The following is a 20662-nucleotide window of genomic DNA, read 5'->3' as shown; positions in this document are numbered from 1 at the left end:
TCTCTATCTCCCTCAAAAATAAATAAAAACATAAAAAAAAAAAAAGAATAAGCAAAGAATTATGAAGCAGGAAGAAATGAAATTCAAATAGATTGAGTTCTTTAAAAATAATGAATTAGGGATGGCTGGGTGGCTCAGTCGGTTAAGCGTCTGACTTTGGCTCAGGTCATGATCTTGCAGTCTGTGACTTCGAGCCCTGAGTCAGGCTCTGTACTGACAGCTCAGAGCCTGGAACCTGCTCTCTCTCAATCTCTCTCTCTCTCAAAATAATAAATGAGCATTAAAAAATTAAAAATGAATAAATAAATAAAAAGCATCAATTAAAAATACAATTAAACTATCCTGGAATAGCCATTGAAATAATATGTGACAGCCTGGGGAAAGTCTATAGTGGCTATGATAGAAAAGAGAATAAATGTGAAGATAGCACTGAGCAATTTTCCCAAAATGCAGCAAGGGGGGTTAAATACATTAAAATATATGAAAGAGCAGTTAATATACACAGAGATAGATTATCTCCAACACATATCTATTAGAAAAGTACCAGAAGTATGCAAATGTGTTAATGGTAGAAAAGCCGCGTTTGAACTGACAAAAGCTGCCCATTTTTTTGAATTGAAGAAATGTAAGAGTTCTTCATTTTACAATGTACTACAAGCACTCAGTAGGATAAATAAAAAAACATACCTGGGCACACCATAGTGAAATTTAAGAATGTCAAAAGTACAGAGAAAATTGTTTAAAATTTTCAACTACAAAAGACAGATTAAATATGAATGACAGACTAATGACAAATTTTTCAATACTATAGTAGATGCTGTAAGACAATAGCTTAACCTTTTGAAGTATTAAGAGACATTGACTATTGGGGTACCTGGGTGGCTCAGTCAGTTGAGCGTCTGTCTGACTTTGGCTCAGGTCATGATCTCACAGTTCGTGAGTTCGAGCCCCGCGTCGGGCTCTGTGTTGGCAGCTCAGAGCCTGGAACCTGCTTCGGATTCTGTGTCTCCCTCTCTCTCTGCCCCTTCCCCGCTCATGCTCTGTCTCTCTCTGTCTCTCAAAAATGAATAAACGTTAAAAAAAATTATAAAAAAAAAGAGAGAGACATTGACTATCAACTTAGACTTCATAACCAGGTAAACTATTATAATGAAGGCAAAATAAAGATACTTGCCATCATATGAAGATTGAGTTAATTTACTCCCCATATATCCTCCACAAAAGTACTATTAAAAGAATGAACTTCAACCAGAAGATAAATAAACCTGGGGGAAGGTATGAGATTTAACGAAAACAGTGAGTTCTGAAACTTACAAAATATGTCTGTAAATTAATGAACTCTTTAAAAAAACATTTTCTTATCTTTGAAAAAAGTTGAGGCTGGAAATTTATACAATTACAGGATTTGGAGTTAGGCTTGGTATTCAATGAATAAAGTCATATTATATTCAGAAAATAGAAATACTGAGTAATTACAGATATTATCAGAAAATTTTATACATATACATGTACTTTAAAAATGAAGGGCTACTATTAAAAGAATAGACGGGTTGTGCTGTCCTATGTACCTTAGAAAATGGAGGGCCTGGGGCGCCTGGGTGGCGCAGTCGGTTAAGTGTCTGACTTCAGCCAGGTCACGATCTCGCGGTCCGTGGGTTCGAGCGCCGCGTCAGGCTCTGGGCTGATGGCTCAGAGCCTGGAGCCTGTTTCCGATTCTGTGTCTCCCTCTCTCTCTGCCCCTCCCCCGTTCATGCTCTGTCTCTCTCTGTCCCAAAAGTAAATAAATGTTGAAAAAAAAAATTTTTTTTAATAAATAAATAAAAGAATAGACGTATATTCTATAGTTTCCAAACCAAGAGAGGAATCAAAAGGCAGTAAAGGTGTTCAATTCAGTATTTTAAAAAAAGATATAATGGTAAAAGTTGATAAATAGAAAATGCAAGTACTATGGTAAACAAAAATTAATCTAAGTATATCAATAATCATTTCAATGATCAAACTTAGATATTGGAAGGTAGATTTTCTGAATACATCACAAAAATAAATACCATCTCTATGGTGTTTACAAGAGAAAACTTAAAGCCATACAGAAAGTTTGAAAGTAAAGGATAGAAAGATACACTAAGAAAATACTAAAGGAAGATAGGTTTAAAATATTAATGAGTCTGAAATAGAATTTAAAGATAGAAGCTATATAGAAATGTAAAAGTAGGGGCGCCTGGGTGGCTCAGTCAGTTAAGCCTCTGACTTCAGCTCAGGTGTTGATCTTGCACTCTGTGAGCTCAAGCCCCACGTTGGGCTCTGTGCTGACAGCTCAGAGCCCGGAGCCTGTTTGGACTCTGTGTCTCCTTCTCTCTCTGCCCCTCTGCCCCTCATTCTCTCTCTCTCTCTCTCTCTCTCTCTCTCTCTCTCTCTCTCTCAAAAATAAATAAACATTAAAAAATTAAAAAAAAAAAGAAATGTAAAAGTATCACTACATATTAATAGTAAAAGGAACAATCCACCAAGAAGGTAACACAATCCTAAACTTATACATAACAAAAGAGGATTGGAATTTATAAATCAAAAACTAACAATTAAAAGAAAAACATTGAGGAATCCACAATCATAGAGGAAGATTTTGATATATCTCTATTAGAAACTGATGGGTCAAGCAGAAAAAAAAATTAGTAAGGATACAGATTTGAATAGTGAAATCAGCAAGCTTGGTCTAATTTTACATTCCAGCATTTAAAAGCTAAGAAGAGACAAATGGGGTGTTTACAAAATTTGAACACAATTTAAGACATGAAGAACATCTTAACACATATCCTAGAATCAATACCATACAACCTAATGATTCCAAAATGAGGACAAAATGACACTATAAACAGTATTGCATTTCACTACACATAACACTGAAATATGGATAGTAGGATGAATATTTTCTTTACAACTTTCAAAATCAATGAAATTTTGAAAACAGGAAAACTAAATATTAAACATACTTCATCTGTTATAAAACAGCATGCAAAACACAATTTTAAAAATTTATTAACACTAAACCTGCCTATCATCTGAATATACATTTTTGAGCAATAACTAATAATAAGCTATTGAAAAATACCTAAACACTACTCCAAAAGGGATAAAAATTTGATTTAAAATGAAAAACAGAAAATGAAGTAACATTTAGCGATTTTTGGAAAGTGAAATCCTAAAAACCATGTGTCATTGGTGACATCATTAGGTTGTAGGTATATTTTGTGTACATTTTTCCAGCTGTTTAAATATCTCTGATTGTATATGAGGATGGGGAAATAGTGAGAAGGTAGTTACAATTCATGTCAAATCTTTTCTTCTATCCTCCTACATGGCCAAATAATTCCATCTCTATTCGATGACTCTGAGACTATATTTTTCATTAGTAGTACTGTTACCATTTTGTTTCCAAGAAAACACTTCCAGTAAGTTTTAAATTCTTTAATTTATCTCAAGTAAATAAGAGTCCACAGAAAATTATCTATATCAATTTTAATGCTGCCCTGTTCATATTCCAGTCATTAAGAAAATTCTTTGACCTGGAGTAATAATCTTAAAATAAAAACTACAGTGATTGTCTTTTCCTTTCTCCTCTGGAGGAATATGGAGATTACACAAACATTTGTTTAATTCAATATCTTAATGCAGCGCCTATGTCTGGAAAGAGAGGATTTTTGCAGAGCTAGTGTTTTCACCATAAGCTCCATAGTCACATTTGTAGTAATAGTTGTATTTTGATAGAATCATATTTCAATGGCCAGCTTTTCTAGAAGAAGTACCAACGTTTTCATAAAGTCATATTAAATCTGCCTTCAGAGAAAATAGATTTCGGAATTCAAATGATTTAACATCTTCTGAAACAATGTTTTCGTAAATTATATGTGTAGAGAAGCATCTCCCTGTCCAGTCCTGAAAAATGCTACCTCAATTTCAAAACCATTTTAAAAATATTGCTGATCTGGTGGAAAAGTAAGAAACTCAACTGGAGACCAGGGAAAACATGATTCCCCAGGGATAAGGAAGTAGCAGAGCCAGCAATTGCTGTCAGGGCACGTGCCATAACATGGCTGCCAAGAACTGGTGTCTTTCTGTAGTCGTTGTCTTAGGAAGAGTGGGTTCATTCAAAATGCTTTCTCTAATACGAAGAAGTAGAAAAATCACAGACATATAGTGCAATGATTTTCTCAAAGCAAAAACACCTATATAATCACCACAGATGTAAAAAAAAAAGTCAGTACCCCAGAAATCCCCTCATAGCCTCTCCCAGTCTCTACACACTCTCCCCTACCAAGAACTAATCACTTTCCTGACTTATATTCACCGTAAATTAGCCACCTCATTTTTGAACCTTATATAAATGATATCACACAGTATGATGTGTACTTGTATGAATTTATTCATTCAACATGTCATCCATTTTCTTGCATCCATTTTCTTGCAAACATATAGTAATTTTTAAATAACTGTGAACTATTACAGTGTCTGAATATATCAAGATATATTTATCCTTCTTGCTGATGGACAGTTAGCTTCCAGTGTGGGATAATCACAAATAATGTTGCTATAAACATTCTTATACATGCCTTTTGCCGCACATATGCACACATTTATGTTAGGTATATATGTAGGAGCGGACCTGCTACATCATATGATTGTGTATATATATTTTTTTAAGAGAGGGAGCACAAGCTGAGGAATGCCAAGGGGAGAGGGAGAGAGAGAATCTCAAGCAGGCTCCACACTAAGCACAGAGTCCGACTGGGGGTTGATCTCACAACCATGAGATCATGACCTGAGCTGAAGTCAAGATTCCGACACTTAACCAACTGAGCTACCCAGGTGCCCCATATATATTTATTTTTAGCACATTTTGCCATATCATCACCAAAGTGATTATACTAATTTGTATTCTGACCAGGAATGTATGAGAGTACTAGTGGTTTCATAGGTACACTAATACTCGTCATTGTGGTTGGATTTGTATTCTACCTTTCATAATGAGTTGAGCACCTTTATATATATATATTTATTGGCTAACTGGATTCTCTTTTGTGAGGTGTCTAAGTCTTTGGCCATTTTTTCCTGTTTAGTTGTATGTCTTATTGATTTAAAGGAGTTCTTGAGACACAGTATTTTGGATATGAGTTCTTTGTAGATGGAATGTGTCATGAGTATAGTCTCATCCTTCATGGATTGTTTTCAGTCTCCCTTTTCCCACAGCTTTATTGAAGTATAACTGGGATACAAAACTCTACACTCAATTAATGTATATAATTTGGTGAGTTTGGACATATGTATACACTCCTGTTACTATCTCCACAATCAAAGTTATAAACATATCCATAACTTTAAAGGTCTCTCTGTGTTTCTTTTGTGGTTTGTTTTGTTTTGTTGTAAGAACACTTCATATGAAATCCACTCCCAACAAATTTTTAATACCGTCTATTAACTATAGGCACTATGTTGTACAGCAGATCTCTGGAATTTACACATCTTGAATAATTGTAACTTTATACTCCTTGAACAATTCCCCTCAACCCATGGTAACCACCATTCTACTCTCTGCTTCTATATGTTTGACTGTTCTAGATGTCTCACATAAGAGGAACCATGCAGTATTTATCCTTCTTTGACTGACTTATTTTACTTAGCATAATGTCTTTCAGGTTCATTCATGTTGTTACAAATGGTAGGATTTCCTTTAGTGGTATCTTTTGATGAACAGAACTTTTAAATTTTAATGTAGTCCAATTTTAGAGTTAGGGTCTTTTTATGTTGCTTAAGAATTACGTCAGGATATGGAGAAAGGGGAGCATTTATGCACTTTTTTTGGGAATATAGTTGGTGTAGACACTATAGAAAACAGTATGGAGGTTCTCCCCAAAATGAAATAGAGAACTATCATATGATCCAGCAATTCCTCTTATGAGAATTTATCTGAAGGAAATGAAAACATTAACTCAAAAAGATATCTTCGCCCTCATGTTCATTGCAACATTATTTACAATAACCAAGACATGGAAACAACCTCAGTGTTTATTAATGGATGAATGGATAAAGAAAATGTGGTATACATATACAATGCAATATTATTCAGCCATTAAAAAGAAGGAAATCTTGTCATTTGTGACAACGTGGATGGACTTTGAGGGCATTATGCTAAGTGAAGTAAGTCAGACAGAGAAAGATGAATACTGCATGATCTTAGTTATATGTGGGACTAAAAAAAAAAAAAATCCACCAAACTCACAGATACAACGTATTGTGGTTGTCAGACATGGGGGTCGGGGACTGGGCGAAGTAGATGAAAGCAGTCAGAGGGTACAACTTCCAGTTAAAATATAAATAAGTCCTGGGGATGTAATATACAGCATGGCAACTGTAGTTAATAATATTGTATTGAATATTTGAAAGTTTCTAAGAGAGTAGATCTTAACAGTTTTCATCAAAAGAAAAAAATGTGTAATTATGTGTGGTAATAAATGTTAGACTTTTTGTGGCAATTGTTTCGCAATATATACACATATCAAATTATTATGGTGTACACCTGAAACTAACATAATGTTATATATCAATCATATCTCAATTTAAAAAATTGTGTTCCCACCCCCAAAAAAGAAGAGTTTTTCATATATTACTTTCTAGAAGTGTTATTGCTTAATTTGTACTTTTAGAAGTAGTTGCTTCATTTGTTCGCCATCGAGGCCCATGATTCTTTTTTTTTTTTTTTTTTTTTTTTAAGTAGGCTCCACATCCCAAATGCAGGGCCTGAACTCACAACCTTGAGATCAAGAGTTGCATATTCTACCCACTGAGCCAGCCAGGCACCCCGTGTTTCCCATCAAGATATCTAACAATATTTATTGAAAAAACAGACCTTTCACTACTGTTCTACAGAACTTTTTTTTTTTCCTTTATCAAGTATCCACATGAATGTGTTCTATTTACGGGCTGTCTTCTGGCCAATTGTTCTATTTTTCTATACTTAGATCAAAAGAACACTCTCTTAATACTGTATATATGTCTTGATATATGATGAGAAATTCTACTTTCCCTTATTATTCTTTGAAATTCTTGTGTATTCTCATGGTCCTTTGTGAATTTAAATTTACTGTGTATTTGTTTTTTATGTGTCCTACCTTTTCTGTGTTCTCTTTTCTCCTTTTGAATTGATTGTTTTATTATTATTTTCTGTCTTTTAACAGATTGGTATTAATTTCTTCTTTATTCTTTAAGTGCTTTATCTATAGCTTATTTTATTCACTCTTGACTTATTAGTGTCTACTGTATGTTAGTACTTTATTCTTATTCTGGACAATGAATAGAGAACATTTTACCTCAATTCAATCCCATCTCTCCTGACTTATGTGCTATTTTTGTTCATGTATTTTAATTCTCCTTACATTTTAAACCCCCAAGTACATTGTCATTACTGTTTTATAACTGATTCAAATTTCTTGCTTTCTAATGTCCTGCAACTCCAAGCTTCCAGCTGGGATCTTTTTCCTTCTGCCTACAAGAAATACCCTTTATTATGTCTTTTAAGTGGATTTGCTGGTGATTAATTTTTTTCAGGTTTTTTTCTGAAGATATATTTATTTCACCTTATTTTTGTTTGGTATGGAATTTTAGGTTGGTCATTGCTTTCTTGCACTATGTCAAAATTATCTTTTTAAAAATTTTTTAATGTTTATTTTTATTTTTGAGAGACAGAGCAGGAGCAGGGAGGGGCAGAGAGGAGACACAGAATCTGATGTAGGCTCCATGCTCTGAGCTGTCAGCACAGAGCCTGATGTGGGGCTTGAACCACGAACTGTGAGATCATGACCTGAGCTGAAGTCAGATGCTTAACCAACTGAGCCACCCAGGCACCCCCGAATTATCTTTGTTGTCTCTGGCTGCCATTGTTCCTATTGCAAAGTCACAGCTATCTATCCAATATTTGTTTCATTGGAGTTAATGTGTCTTAAAATCTTCATAAAGAGGGGCGCCTGGGTGGCGCAGTCGGTTAAGCGTCCGACTTCAGCCAGGTCACGATCTCGCGGTCCGTGAGTTCAAGCCCCGCATCGGGCTCTGGGCTGATGGCTCAGAGCCTGGAGCCTGTTTCCGAATCTGTGTCTCCCTCTCTCTCTGCCCCTCCCCCGTTCATGCTCTGTCTCTCTCTGTCCCAAAAATAAATAAAAAACGTTGAAAATAAATTTAAAAAAAAAAATCTTCATAAAGAGATAATTTTCCTTTGTCTCGGACTTCAGCAGTCAGTTCTTATGTGTTTAGTATGATTTTCTTTCTTATATTTATCCTGCTCATTTTTTTAAATACAAAAACCCTCAGTTTTAGAAATGTTTCATGTATGAGCTATTTATAAATGCAAGAAATTACCTGAAGCTTAGCAGAAAAAACCAAAATACATTTATTATCTCATATAGGTTGTGTAGGTGAGGTATCCAGGAGAAGTTTGGCTAGATGTTTCTAGCTGGATGTTTCATGAGATAGCAGTCAGGAGACTTACCAGTACTGCAGTTATTTGAAGGCTTGACTAGGGTTAAGGATCTATTCCCAGGGTGTCTCACTCAAATGCTTAGTAAGCAAAAAATGCTGGTCATTAGCAGATAATCTCAATGTAATGTCACGTGGGCCTCTCCATAGGGCTAGCTAAGTGCCCTTACTGGCATGGCAGCTGGCTTCCACTAAAGCAAGTGATCCAAGAGACCACAAGATGGAAGGCACAGTGTGTTTCATGACATAGTCTCAGAAGTCATACTCCCTCATTTCTATAACACCCTACTGGTTATATATTCAACTACATTCAGTGTTGGAGGGGACTACATGAGTGTGTTAATAATAGTGAGAGACAAGAATCACTGGAGCCCATCTTGGTGGCAGGCTACCACATTCCGCCCTCTTTTGCTCTCAGATGCAAAACATACTCATTCTCAAAAGATTCATCTCATTACACCATGAGTTCAAAGTCCAAAATTCTATATCTAGATCAGGTCCAGGTGTGCATGAGTCATGAGTGTAGGTTCTTAATACAATCCCCTTGAGTACTGCTCCTTTTCATTTGAAGTCATGTGAACTACAGAGGCAAGTTATCTGCCCCTTCCATGCCAAACATAGAATGGTTGGTATAGCAGAGGATAACTGCTATACAAGCTCTTGTTCAGAAAGGAGAAAATGAGCACAACACATGGTCCACAGCAATTCTGAAATCTCACTGGGCAAAGTTTAGAAGATCTCTGATTAGAACTCATTTCCACTCTTGCACAGACATGATTCACATTGTTTCATGGCTCCTCCATTTGGGCTCCCGGCTCTTAAATTTGAGTTATCTTTCTTTTTTTTATTTTTTTTATTTTTTTTTTTAATTTTTTTTCAACATTTTTTATTTATTTTTGGGACAGAGAGAGACAGAGCATGAACGGGGGAGGGGCAGAGAGAGAGGGAGACACAGAATCGGAAACAGGCTCCAGGCTCCGAGCCATCAGCCCAGAGCCTGACGCGGGGCTCGAACTCACAAACCGTGAGATCGTGACCTGGCTGAAGTCGGACGCTTAACCGACTGCGCCACCCAGGCGCCCCAAGTTATCTTTCTTTTTTATGAAACATACCACTATTTTTGGTCACACGATATCCTCAGTTTGCTTCCTGCTTATAAAAGTTTCAGAATCCAAAGGCTCTTTTCCTTGTTACTGTCTCTGATTCTTTAAGTTCAAGTTAATGGTGTTTCTGCCAATACAAATATCTTTATAACTTTGTGGCTATGATGTGGATGCTATTGGAATTTACTCCATTAGACAGAAGACACACCACAAATCTCTCTGAGGTAAGCCCTTCTTTACCTTTGGCTTCTGCTGATACTGTTGAGGGGAAACACACTTAAGTTTCATATAACCCCTATCTTCTGACTGAATGTCACTAAGACATCATCTGAGACCTTCAAAAGGTTTTTAGAGTAATACTTTTAAGTCCATTGTTAGGTCATGTTTTTTTAAAGTGCCTTGAATTTGAACCTTGCTAGGAAGCTATTTCTTAATTTTAGCATTTTGTGTCATTTGGAGAGGCTGGGAGTTTTTAATTCAATGATTTCTGACTCTTCTCCCCCAGATTTTAAAAATATTTTACCTTTGGCTTATGTCTCCCCTCTTATATTTTACTATAAGAAAAAAGATACAGAAGTGCTGTTCATAGGGGCACATGTACCCCAATGTTTATAGCAGCACTATCAACAACAGCCAAATTATGGAAAGAGCCCAAGTGTCCATCAACTGATGAATGGATAAAGAAGATGTGGTATATATACACAATGTAATACTACTCAGCAATGAAAAAGAATGAAATGTTGCCATTTGAAACAACCTGGATGGAACTAGAGGGTATTATGCTAAGTGAAATAACTCAGTCAGAGAAATATGGATATCATATGTTCTCACTCATATGTGGAATTTGAGAAACTTAACAGAAGACAATGGGGAAAGGGAAGGAAAAAAAAAAGTTACAAACAGAGAGGTAGCCAAACCATAAGAGACTCTTAAATACAGAGAACAAACTGAGGGTTGATGGGGAGGGCAGCAGGAGAGGAAAATGGATGATGACCATTGAGGAGGGCAGTTATTGGGATGAGCACTGGGTGTTGTATGTAAGTGATGAATCATGGGAATCTACTCCCGAAGCAAAGAGCACACTATATACTCTTTAGTATATACTCTTAGTATATATACTTTATATATACTTTATATATACTTTATAAGTATATATATATATATATATATATATATACTTAGTATATATACTTTATAAGTATATATACTTTAGTATATACTCTTAGTATGTTAGCTAAGTTGAAAATAAATTCTAAATAAATAAATAAATAAATAAATATTTTTTTAAGAAGAAAGAAGGCACTCTCAATAGTTTGCCTGAAAATCCTCCTTAGCTGGATCACATAGCTCTTCTGGTATATTTTCTAACTCCCATGTTACTATAGGCAACTGTTTGCTAAACTTTGTTTCCATACAACTAGACTCCACTTTTTTCAACATTCAGGAGACTTTTTTCTCACTTTCATTTAAGTCCTCACCTGCTGTCTCCTTGAAGGCCATCAGGCGTCTATAACAAACACATAAAGGGTCTTCATGCTTTCCCTAACCCAGGTACCACTGACTGCCTAGTTCCAAAGTTACTCCATATTTTATGTTTTTGTTATAGCAAGACTCCACTTCCAGGCTCAGCTATCTGTATTTGTTGTTTTTTTGTGCATAGCAAATCACTCCAAACTTACTTATAATTCAATCAACATTTATTATTTCATATAGCTCATGTAGGTGAGAAATTTCAAAGTGGCTTACCTTGCTGGGTTTGACTTGGGGGTCTTTCCTGAGGTTATATATAAGATGTCAGCCAGGAATGTTGTTATCTGAAAGTTTAATGAGGCTTAAAAGACCTGCTTCCAAGGTAGCTTACTCGTGTCTGCCAAGTGCACACACTGGTTGCTGGCTGTGGACCTCAGTTCCTTGCCACATGGGTCTCTCCATAGGGCTGCTTGAGTGTCTTCAAGACATGGTAGTTTCCCTGAGAAAACAATCTGAGGGAGCAAGAGAGAAAGCTCATGTCTTTTCTGGCCTTGCCTTGGAAGTCACACTCCCTCATTTCCAGCGTCTTATTGTTATACAACTAAGCCCTCTACATTGTGGGAGGAAGCTACACATGGGAGGAGAATACCAGAAGGTGGACATCAGCGGAGATTGCTCTGAGGCTGGGGAGCACTTTTCACCTTGGGAAAATCTCAGCTGTGATCTCTCCAAGCACTGTTTCTATCCCATTCTCTCTTGCCTCTCTTTCTGGAATTACAACCATAATTATGCATATATTAGACAATATGTAATACCTTTTCACTTTATTTACTATGCCTCCTATATTCTTCTATACATTTGCACCCTTTTGCCTCTCTGTACCTTATTCTTTTTTAAAAATATTTTATATTTAAGTAATCTCTACACGCAATGTGGGGCTCGAACTTAACGATCCTAAGATCAAGTGTCACACGCTCTACCAACTGAGCCAGTCAGGCGTCCCTCTGTACCTCATTCCTGATGCTTTCCTCTGACTTATCTCACAGTTTACTAATGCATTTACTAATTCTTTTCTTCTTTTAAATGACTCAACTATTTTACTCTTTATTTTTTCTTATTGCTTTCCTGATTATGCAGCTTTTGCTCATTGAGTTTACCACAGAGATTACATTATCCACTCTAGACTGATTAGAGTCTCTCTGCAATTAGTAATTTTAACTCATCACAAACAATGAAAGAACTTTACACATTTTAAATCATTTTGTTGTCATAGTTTTCATTCTCTATATATTTTAAGCCCGAAGAATTATTATTATCATTTTGTAAAGGCAACATTTATTTTTATACAGCCACATATTTATCCTTCTCGGTACTATTATTCCTTTCTGCATTTCTGTTCTTCCATCTGGGCCATTTTTCTCTTCTCTGAACAACCACCTTAGGTATTTCTTTAAGTGAAAGTCTGCCCGCAATACATTCTCTCAGCTTTTTTGCTGAGGGAGGGGAGCTGCTGAAAATGTCCTTCTTTTGGTAACTTTGTTACTTTGCTTTACTTTTGAAGGATATTTATGCTGGTTATAGAATTTTAGCATAATTTTTTTTAATGTTTATTTATCTTGAGAGAGACAGAGAGTGAGTGGGGAAGAGGCAGAGAGAGAGGGAGACAGAAAATCCCAAGCAAGCTCTGCACTTACAGCGTGGAGCCTGATTCTGGGCTCAAACTCATGAACCCATGAGATCATGACCTGAGCCAAAATCAAGAGTTAGTCACCAAACCGACTGAACCACCCAGGTGCTCCTAGAATTCTAGCATAAGTTATAGATAGTTTCAACAGCTTAAAGGTATCAATCTATTGCCTGCTGACTTCCACTGATTCCATTGAAAAGTCAGTTGCTGCTCCTTTGAAAATAACATCTTATTTTTCTCAGTTTGCTTTTATGATTCTTTTGAGGGGGGGAGCTGCGGGAGAGTCTTTGACTATGATGATCCCAAGCATTACATTCTTTGTGATTATTCTACCTAGGATCCTTGCACCTTCTTATATGTGATTTTATACCTTATATCAGTTTTGGAAAAATCTCAGCCAATATTTTTTGAAATATTGCTACTATTCTATTCTCTCCTTCCCTTCTGAGATTTACATACAGTTAGAACATTTCACCATGTTCTATATATTCTTATCCTTGTTCTGTATTCTTCATTCTTTTCTCTTTGTACTTTAATCTTGATACTTTCTACTTATATGACTTCTAGTTAAACTGTTTTGATGTGTTTAATCTCTTATTAAAGTCATGCATTTGTTTCTTGATTTTAGTTATAATTTGTTTCAGTTCCAAATAACCAATTGATCCTTTCAATAGGCTTTAAGTACCAGTTGAAATTCTCCATATTTTTCACCATTTTCTTAACTATATTAATTATTGTTATTTTAAGTTCTCTGTCTGATAACTCCAGTATATGAACCATCTGTGGGGATATTTCTACCATCTGCTTTTAATATGGTTTTTTGGTTATGTGGACCTTTTTATAGCATTCCTAATAATTTTTACTGGATGCCAGACATTGTGCATTAAAAATGTAAAGGTTTGGAATAACACTATCTCTTTCTTGAGCCAGTTAAGTTGTCTTCTGGCACATAGATATAGTGCAAGTAGATCATCTTCATCCTGTCTAGGCTTGCTTTTAGGCTTTATTAAAGATGATTTACTTTTTTGCCATTACTTCTTAGATATTTTAGGCTTTAAGCTAAAGCTTAGATACTTAGGCTTTTCTGTGGTTTCCTCTAAAGGTCTGTTGCATTTAGACATTTTCTCCACCTTTACCAATCTCTAACTCCATCCTGCCTCCCTAGCACCCTGCAGCTACTGAATCTCTGTTCAGTTCTTTAGCCTCAAAGATGCTTACAACTTTCACAACTACAACTCAGCATGGATAATAGATCTAAATGTAAATTGCAAAAGTATAAAAACTCTAGAAGATGACACAGGAGAAAATCTAGTTGACACTGGGTTTGGCAATGACTTTTTAGATACAACACCAAAAGCATGATCCATAAAAGAAAAAATTGATTAGGTTGGACTTCATTAAAATTTAAAACTTCTACTCTGCAAAATATCCTGTTAAAACAATGCAAAAACAATCTACAGTCTGGGAGAAAATATCTGCAAAATATTTGCCAAAAAATTTTTATAGAAGTTGTATAAAAGACTTTTATTCAAATATACATAGAAGTCTTGGGGCGCCTGGGTGGCTCAGTTGGTTAAGCATCCGACTTCGGCTCAGGTCACGATCTCACTGTCCATGAGTTCGAGCCCCGAGTCGGGCTCTGTGCTGACTGCTCAGAGCCCAGAGCCTGTTTCGGATTCTGTGTCTCCCTCTCTCTCTGACCCTCCCCCGTTCATGCTCTGTCTCTCTCTGTCTCAAAAATAAATTAAAAAAAAAAAACCAAAAAAACAAAAAAACAAAAAACAAATATACATAGAAGTCTTAAAACTCAACAATAAGAAAACAAACAAGTAAAAAATGAGCTAAACTATGAACAAATGCCTCACCTGAGCAGATATACCAATGACAAATAAGCACATGAAAAGATTTTCAACATCATGTATCATTAGGGAAATGCAAATTAAAACAAAATAGGATACCACCACACACCTATCAGAATGCCTCAAATCCAAAAACTGACAACACCAAATACTGGGGAAGATGTGGAGGAGAGTTATTTATTGCTGATGGGAATACAAATAGCACAGCACTGTCCAAGACCATTTGGCGGTTATTGACAAAGCTAAACATAGTCTTACAACACAATCTGGGAATTGTCCTCCTAAGGTATTTACCCAAATGAATTGAAAGAATTATGGTTCACACAAAGTCTACACATGAATGTCTATATAGAAGCCTTATTTATAATTGCCCAAAACTGGAAACAACCAAGATGCCTTTTGAAAGGTGAATAAGCTGATGAACACACTGTAGCACATTCATGCAGTAGAATTGTATTTAGCAATAAAAAGAAATGAGCTATCAGGCCAGAAAGACCTGGAAGAATCTTAAATGCATGTGAAGGCAATCTGAAGAGGGCTAAGGTCTCCAGTAGAATCTTGAGTAGTAGTGGTAAAAAAAAAAAAAAATCATACATCCATACTGTGTCTTAACTTTGATGAAAATACTTCTAAATGTAATGATTAATATGTTTTTGGGAGGGGTTGCATTGACATCAGTTACAACATTAGGGAGCTACCTTTTTGTTGTTGTTGTTGTTGTTTTAATTTAAGAGAGAGAGTGAGCAGGGAAGAGGAGCAGAGGGAGAGAGAAAGAGAATCTTAAGCAGGCTCCACATTCAGTGTGGAGCCTGACACAGAGTTCATTCCTACAACGCTGGGATCATGACCTGAGCCAAAATCAGGATCAACCAACTGAGTCACCCAGGCGCCCCAAGGAGTTACCTCTTTATCCTAGTTTGCTAAAGAGTTTTCTTTTTTTTTTTTAAGATCATGAATAGATTTTGAATATCATCAACAATTTCCCCTATTTATTGACTGCTCATATTTCCAATTTGATATGTTAGTATGGTGAGTTACAATGATAGAATTTTTAGTTGTTGAACCACTGTTGAATTTCTGATGTGAACTTGGTCTGGATGTATTTTTTAGTATGTAGTTTGATTCAATTTGTTGGTACAGTGTGTTTACATCCATGCTCAAAAGTGAAATTTGCCTATAATTTTTTTCATTGATTTTATATGGCCTCATGAGTATTGAGTAGTTTCTTCTTCTTTTTTTTTTAAGTTATGTTTTCAACAGATTGTATAAGACAGTGATTAGTTGTTCTTTGAAAGTTTGTCAGAACTACTTATAAACCTATGTAGAGATGACATCTTTATTGTAGAGAGTAGACATTTTAATACTGATTATGATTTTTGAATGATTATTTGACCAGGTTTTTAAAAGATTTTTTGACTTAAATTTTCTTAGAAAATAATGTATTTTGGGTAAGTTTTATAAATTTATTGAATATAGCCATTCAAATTACTCTCCTAGGAGCTAAATCCTTCTCTTTCTTTCTCTACCTTTTTATACTGATCTATTTAATATTAAAAAGAAAAAACCTTTTGGTGATATTATTTGTTTCTCTTGTTGTTTTATTAAATAATTAAGTTACACTTTTATATTATTGTTTTCTTCTATATTCTCTGGGCTAACTCTAAATTATTTTTAGATTTGCGAGTTAAGTGCTCACTTTATTTTTCATATTTCTTGTGTTCTCATATGAAAAAAGTATAAATTTCCCTCTAAGCTCCACTTTAGCTAGCTTCATGTCACTACTCATTTGTAAGAAGTGATTTCACTGGCTTTCATTTCTAACGATTTCATAATTTCCATTTTGATTTCTTATTTGGACCTTAAGATGTTTAGAAGTGAGGATTTTGTTTCCCAAATTAATTTTTTAAGTTTATTTATTTATTTTGAGAGAGAGAGAGAGAGAGAGAGAGAGAGAGCAGGGGAAGGGCAGAGAGAGAGAGAGAGAGAGAGAATCTCAAGCAGGCTCCACATTGTCAGTGCAGAGCATGACATGGGGCTCGATCTCACAAACAGTGAGATCACAACCTGAGCTGAGATCAAGAGTTGGAGGCTTATCTGACTGTGCCACCCAGGAGCCCCTCCAAATTAATTTTTAAACTATCTTTTTTGCATTTATTTTTATTTTTATTTCATGTGGGTCAGAGAACACTGTCTCTGTATTATCAGTTTTTAAAGTGTTTGTTGAGGATTCTGTTGTGTCTCAATATATAATTTTTGTAAATACTTTGTGCATGCTTGAAAAGAATACATTTCTATGTTGGATGCAAAGTATTACATATATTTATTTAAATTTACATATAAATTTAGATAAGCATTTTTATAAACGTTTTTTTCTGGTTGAGCAACCAGTTTCTGAAACAGAGTGTGTTAGATCTTTATCGGTGGTTTGAAATTGCTTATTCTTCCTCTTAATTATATTGTTTTTTCTACATTCATGTTGAATTATAAAGTTGGACAAAGCAAAGGTCATGATTTTGATGATGGATTATTACTTTTATCATTAAGAAATTGTCTCTTTTGTTGTTAATAATTTCACATTAAACTCTACTATGATATTATCTTTGCTAGATTAGGTCTCCTCGTATATTTATTCCTATTTCTTCACTTTTAGCCTTTCATTATTACATTTTTCCAGATATCTCTTATAAACAGAATAAAACTGATTTAAAAAATTAAATCTGGGGGTGCCTGGATGGCTCAGTCATTTAAGCGCCGGACTCTTGATTTCAGTTCAGGTCATGATCTCACAGTTCATGAGATCGAGCCCCGCATCGATCAGCACGGAGTGTTTGGGATTCTCTCTCTCTCTCTCTGCCCCTTTCTCTCTCTCTCTCTCTCTCTCTCTCTCTCTCTCTTCCCCCTCTGTCTCAAAATAAATAAATAAGCCTTAAAAAATTAAATCTGCATCTTTCATTTAATAACTATCCTTAATTATTAGACACTTCATTAAATTTATTTTCTTCTATCAAGTGTAGAGTTCACAAAATATTTGATGAAAATGACAAAATGCTTTTACTTCCCGTGTATCTTTTCCTATATATACTATCTACAATACTGACATGTTTCAGTTGCTATGACTGTGAAAAATTACCCCAGAATGTAATGTTAAAAAAAACACCAACTTCCATATATACGGATTTTGTTGTTCACAAATTCAGACAGGGCACAGAGGGGATGGCTTGTCTCTACTCTAGAATATCTGGTGTCTCAGTTGGAAGACTCAAAGACTGGGCACTAGACTCATGTGATAATTAATTTACTCAGAAGTCTGGTGGTGGATGCTGGCTGGGAAGTGCATTCCCTTTCCATAGAAGCCTCTCCATACAACCTCTTTTTGTGAACTAGTTTGGACTTCTGTGCTGCATGGTGGCTGGTTTTGCCAAAGTCAACTTCCCATAAGAGAGAGCTAGGATGAAGCTCTATCCTTATGACACACCCTCAGAAGTCGTAAGTGACTGCTTATGTGTAACTGCATAAGTGTTACTTCTGTGCACTCTACTGGTCAGAACAGTCACAAACCTGCCCACCTTCAAAGGGAGGAGAAATAAATCATGATGAAGAATGACAAGTTTCTGAAAAGCATGTGGAACTGAAAGCATTACTTTCCTACAGATATTCCTATGTCCAGTTTTGGAAAACTCAATCTTGATAACAGTATTATTTAGAGCATATACATCAGACTAACATTAAGAAGTTCTTTACAAACAATACTTACTTAATAATAAATTTTACTAATTATATGTCCACCTTTTTTTCTTATATTTCACTCTTCTTTGCAGAAGTGCTCCTTTGACAGTTTGCTCAGAGAGGATCTGTAGGTGATAAATTCCTGAGTTGTTGAGATGTCTTAAAATATAATTTTCACCACTGAATTTGGAAGATTCTTTGGCTAAGTATAGAATTCTGGGTTTGAAATTCTTTTTCTTACCATTTTGAAGATATTGATTCATGGTTTTTTTTCTTCTTGATTTCACTATTGCTGATGAGAATCTGACCTCAATGATTCTCATTCCTTTTGTAGGTTATCTCTGATAACTTTTTGGATTGCCTCTTCTTCTCCAGGCTTTATTGAGGGGTAATTCACAAATCAAATTGTATAGAGTTAAGGTGTACACCATGATGTTTTGATATATGTATCCATTATGAGTTGTTGACCACAAAGAAGGTAATTGACATCTCTATTATAATCTCAAATAGTAGTTCCTTTTTTTTTTTTTTGCGAGCACAGTTAAGATCTCCTCTCTTAGAATTGTTTTTTAATCCTTGATTTTCTAAAACTTCACTATAAATTGTCCAAACTTCACCATACTATGTTCAATATGTCTTATTTATTCTACTAGGAAGGCTCCTTTCAGTCTAAGGATTCGTATCTTTTATTTGTTATTTCTTTCCCTCTATTCCCTGTATTCTCTCCTCCTGAAATTCTTCATGGATGTTAATGTTTTTCAATTGATCTTTTGTTTCTCAATATTTAATTTAAACATTCCATCATCCCAGTATAGCCTAGAGTTTAAAATATGGACTCTGAAAACCAGACCCTGGATTCAAATCTTGGCTCTCCTATTTACCAGATGTGTTACTTTGGATGAGTTATAGTCCTTTTGTGCCATATGTCTCTCATCAGTACAATGGGAATAATCCTAGCACATTCCTGACAGGCTTATTATGAGAATTATATGAATTTTAGATCAGTAAATAGGTTAGAACAATGCTTTGAAGATAGTAAGCCATATATATATATATATATATATATATATATATATATATATAGTAAGCTATTCTTCTTATCTTTCTTATTATCATTCCCTCCTGCTGCCCAATGGACCAACTTACTACCCCTGTCTTCAGCTATGTCTACTCTGTTGTTCAGCCCAGGTACTGAGCTTTTATTCTCAGCAATTATATTTTTCATTTCTAAAAATGTAAGTATTTTTTGAAAAACCCATTTGTTCTTGCTTTATGTATCAAATACCTTATTATCTAAGAATATTAATTTTATTTATTCATTATTAGTTCTTTCACTGAGTGTGAGTTTTCTTATTTGGTTTTTCTTTCAGAGTTTACAATCCTTAAGTAACTCATGACAATTGACCGTGGACTCATCCTTGCAGTTGTGATTTCCTACTAGTCCTCAGTGCAGCCTTCTTGGTGGGAGAGATGAAAGCAAGTTGCTTAGGGTTATTGCCTGTGGTATACAATGGGCAGCAGGATGAGGATGGGCTGCCAGTTTGGGTATCTGAGTTTCTTTTTTTTTTTTTTTTTTTTTAATTTTTTTTTTTTAACGTTTATTTATTTTTGAGACAGAGAGAGACAGAGCATGAACAGGGGAGGGGCAGAGAGAGAGAGGGAGACACAGAATCAGAAGCAGGCTCCAGGCTCTGAGCCATCAGCCCAGAGCCCGACGCAGGGCTCGAACTCACGGACCGTGAGATCGTGACCTGAGCTGAAGTCGGACGCTCAACCGACTCAGCCACCCAGGCGCCCCTGGGTATCTGAGTTTCTTATGTTTGGTTGCTTCTCACTTCTACCCAGTAACATCAGACATATTGCTTCATCTCAAGACCAGCTTCTGGAGAGTAAACACTTATACTGTAGCACCTGGCTTTTCATTGTATTTTATTACTATATATTATTATATCTGTTCTCCATTCTGTACCAAGAGTCAAACATGGTAGTTGGAATATAGTAAATTCTCAGTAAGTTTTTACTAAATGCACAAATAAAGGAAAAACAGAAATTTAATTAAATTTTAAAACCTGCCATGGCTTGTTTTGAGACTTTAAGGCAAGTTACTTTAGCACACATTTATTACATGCCTCTACTAAGTATTTTATATACATTATCTAATTTAATAATATTCACCACAATTCATGTAAGTGAACTATATTCATTAGGGTGTAAGTTCAGCTCCTGTTATAGAGATCTAAGATACTACAGTATATACTTGACAGCAATTTATTTCTCTCTTACATAACAACCTAGATTTA

At 35.3% G+C, this 20662-nt stretch overlaps 1 long non-coding RNA gene across 1 annotated transcript in view; it reads right to left on the bottom strand.

Annotated features, from left to right (window-relative positions):
- Positions 1 to 20662, bottom strand: part of LOC121037044 (uncharacterized) — a 33362-nt gene that overhangs the window by 6672 nt on the left and 6028 nt on the right. The window contains exon 2 of the long non-coding RNA XR_005793588.1: positions 11367 to 11602. This is a non-coding gene — a long non-coding RNA (uncharacterized LOC121037044). The remainder of the gene's footprint in view (positions 1 to 11366; positions 11603 to 20662) is intronic.

Source organism: Herpailurus yagouaroundi, unplaced genomic scaffold, assembly GCF_014898765.1.
Source record: "Herpailurus yagouaroundi ecotype Mexico unplaced genomic scaffold, PumYag 163, whole genome shotgun sequence".
Classification (NCBI taxonomy): domain Eukaryota; kingdom Metazoa; phylum Chordata; class Mammalia; order Carnivora; family Felidae; genus Herpailurus; species Herpailurus yagouaroundi.
The sequence above is the reverse complement of the archived record's forward strand: the minus strand, read 5'-3'. Positions and strand labels throughout refer to the sequence as shown.